General features: G+C 46.8%; 1 pseudogene; it reads left to right on the top strand.

Annotated features, from left to right (window-relative positions):
- The first annotated feature begins 4,838 nt into the window (after positions 1–4,838).
- On the top strand, positions 4,839–6,457 carry LOC134735436 (olfactory receptor 7E24-like; annotated as a pseudogene).
- The last annotated feature ends 2,687 nt before the right edge of the window (positions 6,458–9,144 follow it).

The following is a 9,144-nucleotide window of genomic DNA, read 5'->3' as shown; positions in this document are numbered from 1 at the left end:
CCCCACGCGAGGCGGGGACTGAGTGCCAGCCCCTCTGCCTCCCTGGCTCTTAGGACCCGCGGTGGACTCACAGCCTCTTTACCATATTGTGACTAATATCATCTCCCCCTCTGGAAATTGTCAACTATTGCATGTGCTACCACGCCCCGTTCAGTTTTCTTTTTCTTTTTTTTTTTTTGGATTTTGAGTAGAGACATTGTTTCTCCATACTGGTCAGGCTGGTCTTCAACTCCCGACCTGTGATATATTCTCCTGCTAAGGCAGGAGAATGGCGTGAACCTGGGAGGCGGAGCTTGCAGTGAGCCCAGATCGTGCCACTGCACTCCAGCCTGGGTGACAGAGCAAGACTCCGTCTCAAAAAAAAAAAAAAAAAAGACAATGCAAAAAATTAGCTCAGCATGGTGGCTGTGCCTATAGTCCCAGCTACTCGGGAGGCTGAGGCACAAGAATCGCTTGAACTCGGGAAGCGGAGGTTGCAGTGAGCCCAGATTGTGCCACTGCACTCCAGCCTGTGCGACAGTGAGACTCCATGTAAACACAAAACAAAACAAAATGAAACAAAACCAAAAAACAAAACCAGACAGGCACTTCTGACACAGGCTGCAACATGGATGAACCTTGAAGACATTATCGTCAGTGAAATAAAGAAATCCCAAAAGGATAAACACGACCAGGCTCAGTGGCTCACACCTGTAACCCCAGCGCTTTGGGAGGCTGAGGCAGGCGGATCCCTTAAGGTCAGGAGTTCGAGAGCAGCCTGGCCAATATGCTGAAAGCTCGTCTCTGTTAAAAATACAAAAATTAGCTGGGCGTGGGTGCGCACGCTTGTCATCCCAGCTACTCGGGAGACTGAGGTTGCAGTGAGCCGAGATCATGCCACTGAACTCCAGCCTGGGCGACAAAGACTCTGTCTCAAAAAACAAACAAACAAACAAAAAAAACAGAAAAACAAATTCAACACAGTATGATTCCACTTGTATCAAGTGCCTAGAGTAGTTAAACTCATAGAGTTGCAAATCAGAATGGTGGCCCCCGGGGTGGGCGAGAGAGAGGAATGGAGAGTTTGGTGAATGGGTGCCATTTCCATGTTGAAAGATAAAACTGTTCTGGAGATGACGGCGGTGATGGTTGCTAAACAATGTGAAGGTACTTAATGTCATTCAACTGTCAACTGAAAAATAGTGGAAATTGTCAATGTTTATACCGGCCATTCTAGATGAAATCATATCTATTTACAACTTTTAGTATTGATACGTGGTATATTTTCCCATAATAAAAGATGAAAATGAAAGCAGTTGGATCTTTAGAAAGAAAAGAAAGAAGCGAAGAATACACGCAAGCTTCCTCCTGATTACAGGAAGAGCCCCAAAGCTTCTATGGACACTCCCTTTTCTCTTCTTCTTCCTGCAGTCTTATGAGGAAATCTTTAGAGATTGGGGAGCTTGGGCGACTTTGGCTAATGAGGAGCTCTGTGCCTTGAGCCCCCCAGGCCATAGAATAGTCAATACTCAGTCTGTGCCTCCAGCCCTGCAGTCTGAGGTTCCAGTCCTGGGGGCTCCACACCCGTCACCTGTATCAGGAGGCTCATGTCTCACCCTGTCTTCTTGCCAGCCTTGAGGACGGAGTCTGAGCCTCCATCGTGCACCACGCAGGGAGGACCGTGGACCTGTTCTCCGCGGTCATGGCCCGGCAGGGGGGAAGGGCAGTTCAGCTGAGGGACGTTCGGGAGCCTTGCTTTGTTTCCTCATCCTCAGGACAAACAGGACAGTGCGGTGGGCAGATGGGAGGAGACCAAGGTGCAACCTGTCAGCTCAGCAGACTGTGGAGTTTCTGTTCTTGCTTGTGGTGAGGGGGCCTCAGAAATCTTATTCAAACTTTTGCCTTCCTCCCCCACTGAGTTGTCCTTTTCATAGACACCTCACCCAAGATAGCAGGGAATGAGTCCCTCTAAACTATTCCCTAAGAACAACAAAGAGGATGAAGGTGATGATGAGGATAAAGAGGATGAAGACAGACACCAGGGCATCATGAACCCTTACTGAGGGCTTCCTAAAGGCCAGGCTCTGAGCTCTGTGCTCTATGCAGCTTGTTTCATTTCATCTGCGTAGTTTCCCAGTTACGAGTGCACATTTCATGATGATTTTACGGACTAGAGAAGGAGCAACACATTTTCATAGGACTTGTACCAGATCATGAAGTCGAAAAGGGTGAAGTCCAATTTGAACCAGGCAGTCTAAGTCCGGACACATGGCATTTGGCCGATCCTCTCTCTGCATCCTACCTGCCCTCTCAAATCCTTGTCAGTCAGGCCGATGCCCCTGCTCACTGTGCCCTTCCCTTTGGGGGTTCCTTGTAGACCACAGCTAGACCAGTGGGTGCCACAATCACTGTGTCAAGTAGAGAAAGGGCATCTGAGATCACACCAAAGGTTCCAGAAAGAATGGGCACAGGATCATTCACGACGCATCTCTCCCTTGCCCCTGTTCCTGGCTTTCCTTACAGCTCTCGACTGCCTCAAAGGTGTCATCGATTCGGAGTGTGGCTTCCATTCCTACTGAGGAAGCTGGAAAGCGTTTCAAAAAATGCTCCTCAGATGTGCCCTTGGTTAAGACCTCTGAGCTCTGCTTACAACTTTTGGAAGCTGGGCGCGGTGGCTCACGCCTGTAATCCCAGCACTTTGGGAGGCTGAGGCAGGCGAATCACAAGGTCAGGTGTTCGAGACCAGCCTGGACAACACGGGGAAACCCCGTCTCTACTAAAAATAGAAAAAAAGGAGCCGGGCGTAGTGGTGGGCGCCTGTCCTCTCAGCTGCTCGGCAGGCTGAGGCAGGAGAATAGCTTGAACCTGGGATGCGGAGGCTGCAGTGAGCCGAGATCACTCCACTGCACCCCAGCCTGGGCCACAGAACGAGACTCCGTCTCAAAAAAGCAAAAACAAAAACAAAACCCAAACCACAACTTTTTGAGAGTTGGAAGACCGTGAAGTAGAGTACCCGGGACTGAGAGTCTGGCCATGAATTTGGAATACCACCCTTTCTACTTCTCTGTATGGCAGGCGGTGAGATGTCCCTCCTCTGAGACTCAGCACTCTCATCTGAGCTGATTTCCAAGTGATCTAATGGAAGCGAGCGATGATGAAACCGATCGTGGGTGCCCGCTGCGTGATCTCTCTGTGATGGCTGCGGAAAGTCAAGGCAAAGTGAATCTCCCATACATTCGTTACTATTTTAAGCTTCAACTCCATACAGTCCCACAGAAATATCCCCTGACCTGAAGTTCCGGTTTCCCTGCGTTCCAGAGAGGACATTTTCTTTTGTCCTTATCTGAGTAAGTACTGAGTATTGTGAGAGGAGCAAGTGAGTCTCTTTTGTTTCTGATTCCCCAGAACCTGTATCTTGCTTGGCACAGAAGAGGTAGCAAAAGTCAAAATCTATGTTAATTCTTGAATTGACACTTCTTTGGTTCACAACAATTGGCTGTCATCAGTGTGACTTCGACTTACTTGATTCTTTTTGTTTTTTGTGTTTTGAGACGGAGTTTTGCTCCCGTTGCCCAGGCTGGAGTGCAGTGGTGTGATCTCGGCTCACCGTAGCCTCTCCCTCCCAGGTTCAAGCCATTCTCCTGCCTCAGCCTCCCGAGTAGTTGGGGCTACAGGCACCCGCCGCCATACCGGGAGAAGTTTTTGTATTTTTAGTAGAGGCGGGGTTTCACCATGTTGGCCAGGATGGTCTTGATCTCCTGACCCCGTGATCCGCCCTCCTCGGCCTTCCAAAGTGCTGGGATTACAGGCGTGAGCCACCGCGTCCAGCCGAACTTTCTGATGAAAACTCTAAGTCCACCTAAGCTAAGGACAGGAGTTGTAGCTGACGTGAATTTTCAAAGAAGACCCACCGATTTGAGGAAGCAATTACTCTCCTGCTGAAGGTGAAAAGTCAGAAAACGGAACGATGAAATCACTAGGACCCAACTGGCATGTGGAACGATTTTCTGCTTATGAACTATCAACTTTCATTTCATTTCCAGCTGACATGGTCTCAGCTCTTGTTGCCCAGGCTGGAGTGCAATGGCTCGATCTCGGCTCACCGCAACCTCCGCCTCCCAGGTTCAAGCAATTCTCCTGCCTCAGCCTCCCGAGTAGCTGAGATTACAGGCATGCACCACTACGCCCGGCTAATTTTGTATTTTTAGTAGAGACGGGGTTTCCCCACGTTGAGGCTGGTCTCGAACTCCTGACCTCAGGTGATCCGCCCGCCTCAGCCTCCCAAAGTGCTGGGATTGCAGGCGTGAGCCACCGTGCCCCGCCCGGTCTCAGCTGCTATACAGTGTTTATAAATGTTCAAATCAAGGGGATTTGTATCAATCTAGTAGAATAAAATAAAATATTTGAGTTCTTAATGTCCTTTAATTAGGATAACCTTTTTCTTCAAGTGAAGAGAACGGCTTTGTTACGTATTTTTCTTCGGACAAGATAGGCTGTATTTTCTAGCAGTTACGCATTTGTTATATATGATGATCTGGTTCTTGGAACATTTTTGAATCTAGTGTCTCTAAGGCAGGCGTGTACAGCAAGAAGTGAAGAACACAGAAATCAATGATGAAAGCATTAGAAGACAAGTGAGTTTCTCAGAACTGCAAAATATTGCTGAGCGTGGATTGCTCTGAAATCTGAAAACATTACTTGTGTATTGCTTCTATTCAAAATGCAGACACAACGCCGGGTGTTGGTTTACTTGTTTCCCATTTTTCAACCCCCTTTTCTAGGCAAAAGGTGTCCAAACATGCAGACCCACAGAATCGAACCGATGTCTCTAGATTCCTCCTCCTATAAGTCTCAGGGGATCCAGAACTGCAGCCGACCCTCGCCGGGCTGTTCCTGTCCATGTGCCTGGTCACGGTCCTGGGGAACCTGCTCAGCATCCTGGCCATCAGCCCTGACTCCCACCTCCACACCCCCATGTACTTCTTCCTCTCCAACCTGTGCTCGCCTGAAATGGGTTTCCCCTCCACCACGGTCCCCGAGATGATTGTGGACATCCAATCTCACAGCAGAGTCATCTCCTAGGCAGGCCGCCTGAATCAGATGTCTCTGTTTGCCATTTTTCGAGGCATGGAAGAGAGACACGCTCCTGAGTGTGATGGCCTATGACCGGTTTGTAGCCATCTGTCACCCTCTATATCATTCGGCCATCATGAACTCGTGTTTCTGTGGCTTCCTAGTTTGGTTGTCTTTTTTTTTTTTTTTTTTTTTCTTCTCAGTCTTCTAGACTCCCAGCTGCACAACTTGATTGCCTTGCTAACGACCTGCTTCAAGGGTGCGGAAGTTCCTAATTTCTTCTGTGACCCTTCTCAACTCCCCCATCTTGCAGATTGTGACACCTTCACCAATAACATAATCAAGTATTTTCCTGGTGCCGTATTTGGGTTCCTTCCCATCTCGGGGACCCTTTCCTCTTACTATAAAATGGTTTCCTCCATTCTGAGGCTTTCATCGTCAGGTGGGAAGTATAAAGCCTTCTCCACCTGTGGGTCTCACCTGTCAGTTGTTTGCTGAGTTTATGGAAGAGGCGTTGGAGGGGACCTCAGTTCAGATGTGTCCTCTTCCCCCAGAAAGGTTGCAGTGGCCTCAGTGATGTACACGGTGGTCACTCCCATGCTGAACCCCTTCGTCGACAGCCTGAGAAAAAGGGATATTAAAGGGGTCCTGCAGCGGCCACACGGCAGCACGGTCCAATCTCCATATCTTTTTATCTGTTCCATTCCTTTTGTAGTGTGGGTTAAAAAAGGCAGTCAGGTCAAATAAGAATGATAACACAGGGTGAACGCCCACTGTGACATTAGGAGTAATACCTCCTTAGGATATAAGAAACACTGTCACAGAGTATACACACAAGGGGTACACCCACTGTGATATTAGAAGCAATATCTCCCTATAATATGAAGTAAAATATCACAGGGTGTGCACACTGTGTGATCTTAGGAGTAATCTTTTACCCTGGATATTATGACTAACACACGGGGTACACGCACTGTGATACCAGGAGTTGTATCTCCCTAGGATATTATGAATCGTATCACAGGGCATACACTCTGTGTGTACATCCACTGTGATATTTGAAGTCATATCTCTCTATGACATTACAAATAATATCAAAGGGTGTACACTCCTGTGACATATTAGGAGTAACATCCTTCTAGGGTATTACAGATAACGTCACAAGGTGAACACTTTCTGTGACATTTTGTACACCCTTTGTGACATGGAAAGAAACATCTCCCTAGGATATTACGAAGAATGACACAGGCGGTGTACACACATTGTGAAATTAGTAGTGAACTCCTGCAAGGATATTACGAATTTTATGACAGGGTCTACACGCCCTGTGACATTGGTAGTGACGTTTCCCCAGAATATTACGAAGAATATTAAAGGGTGTACAGGAACTTTGTCTTACGACTAACATTTCCAGAAAATATTACACGTAATATCACTGTGCGTACACCCCGTGTGACATTAGGAGTAACCTCCCACAAAACTATAACGAAATATTTCACAAGGTGTACACCCTCTGTGACATTAAAAGTCATATTTCCCTAGAATTTGACGATAATATCACTGAGTGTACACCCTCTGTGATATGAGGAGTGACATCTTCTAAGGATAATACGAGGAATTTCACAAGGTGTAGAAACCCTGTGACATAAGGAGTGACATCCCCCTAGCATACCATGAATAATATTAAAGGGAACATAGCCCGTGTGGCAATCAAAGTAACTTCCCCTTAGGAGACTGAGAATAACACCCCACGGTGTACACACATTATGATATTCTTATTATTGTCCCGCTAGGATATTGTGAATAATATCACAGTGTGCAGAGTCCTGTGACATGAAGATGAACATTCCCCTACATTACGGATATCGCAGGGTGTATACCCCCTGTGACTTTAGTAGTGGCATCTTCCCAGAATACGGAAAATCATGTCCCAGGGTGTCAACCAAGTGTGGCAGTAGAGAAAACGTCCCAGGAGTAAAGGATTAACAGGTCGCCGCCCGCGATGGGGGGAGTAATATCACCCCCCCTCCCCCCCTGGATATTACGAGCCACATCGCAGGGGGGCGAGGGCGCCCCCCGGTACTAAGAGCCAAGAGGGGAGAGGGGCTGGCTCTTACTCGCCGTATCGCAGGAGGTGTCTACAGCCCCTGCGATCTTGGGAGTGATATCATCCTCTCCCCCTGAATAGAAGAAACAATATCACAGGAGGATGTACACCCCCTGCGATATTGGAAGTAACATCATTTTCTCCCCCTAGGGATATTGGGAACAATATCGGAGTGGGTGTGGACAGCCCCTGCGACATTGCCGCCACTATCTTCCTCTCCCTTCCAGGACAGAAGGAACAATGTCACAAGGGGGTGTACACCCCCTGCGATATTCGGGGTATTATCTTCCTCTCCTCCGCTGCCTATTAGGAACAATGTCACAGAAGGGGTGTATACCCCCTGCTATACTGGGAGTGATAGCATCCTCTCGGTCCCTGGATATTAGGAACAACATCCCTAGGGAATGTACACCTCCTGCAATATTCAGACTAATATCATCCCCTCGCCCCCTGGATATTAGGATCAATATCACAGGGGTGGTGGGCACCCCCGGCGAAATTGGATGAAATATCGTCCTCTCCACCTTTGGATGTTAGGGACAGTATCACGGGGGAGGTCTCCGGCCCCTGCGATATTGGGAGTCCTATCATCCGCTCCCAACCAGGATATTAGAAACAAGATGACCCTAGGGATGGATATCCCACCGCGATATTTTCAATAATGTCACCCTCTACCCCCTGGCTACTAGGAGTCACATCATAGAGAGGTGTACACTGTCTGCGATACTGGGAGTCATATCCTCTCCCCCAAGGATATCGGGAACAGTTTTATTAATTACTAATATTAATAAATACAATAGCACTTAATAGTAATCATCGATATTAATGATTACAGTAGAGAGAGTAAAGCTTAATGCGGATTAAAAATATTAATGATTACTATTAATAGCAATATCACTATTAATTATAAAATAATGATATCAGTAATGAATGTTACTGAAATCAATCATAAATGATGTTGGTAATAAAACAATGATAAATATTAAGATTAATAACTAATATTAAAAATGACATTAATAGTAATAATTCTAATCATGCATAATCCTCTCTTTAAAATAATCACTAATGATTAATAACGTTATACTATGAATTAATATTACCATTGATAGTTATGAATGAGACGGATGTTTAATAATTCACAATATTATGACTCCTAATACCGCAGGAGGTGTACACCTGCCTGTGATATTGTTCCTAATATCCAGGGATGGACAGCATGATATTAGTTTTAATATCGCAGTAGGTGTACACTCACCCTGTGACACTGATCCTAATATCCAGCGGGTAGAGTATGACATGACTGCAACACAGCAATGAATGTACAGCCACCCGGTGATATTGCTCCTAACATTCACGGAAGAAGCGTATGACGTTACTCCCAATATCGCAGGGAGTGTCCACCCCTTCTGTGATATTGTTCCTAGTATCCCGAGGGGGAGAGGATGATAATAATTCCAGCATCGCAGGCTGTGTTCACCCACTCTGTGATATTGTTATTAATATCCTGAAAGGGAGAGGATGATGTTACTCCCCATAATAGATAGATATTATTCCCTATAATAGGGCAGGAGGTGTACATCCACCCTGTGATATTCCTCCTAATATTCAGAGGCCGAGAGGTTGATATTACACCCAATATCGCAGGAAGTGTATAAGCCCGTGTGAGATGGTCCTTAATGATATTCCAAGGCGGAGGGGGTGATATGACTACATGTATCGCAGAAAGTGTACACCCCCCAGGGATATGGTTCCCATGATCCTGGACGAAAGGGGATGATATTACTTTAAATATCACAGAAGGTGGACACGCCCCCACTGAAATTGCTTCTAATTGCAACGTGGGAGAGGAGGACCTGACACCCAATATCGCAGGGAGTAGAAACACCCCTGTGATACTGTTCTTAATCTTCTGGGAGGAAGAGGATGATATTACTCGAATACAGACGGGTGTACGTCCTCTGTACAAAGCCGGTGAACACCCGTCT

Source organism: Symphalangus syndactylus, chromosome 21, assembly GCF_028878055.3.
Source record: "Symphalangus syndactylus isolate Jambi chromosome 21, NHGRI_mSymSyn1-v2.1_pri, whole genome shotgun sequence".
Taxonomy (NCBI): domain Eukaryota; kingdom Metazoa; phylum Chordata; class Mammalia; order Primates; family Hylobatidae; genus Symphalangus; species Symphalangus syndactylus.
This window is presented reverse-complemented; position numbering and strand designations above follow the sequence as displayed.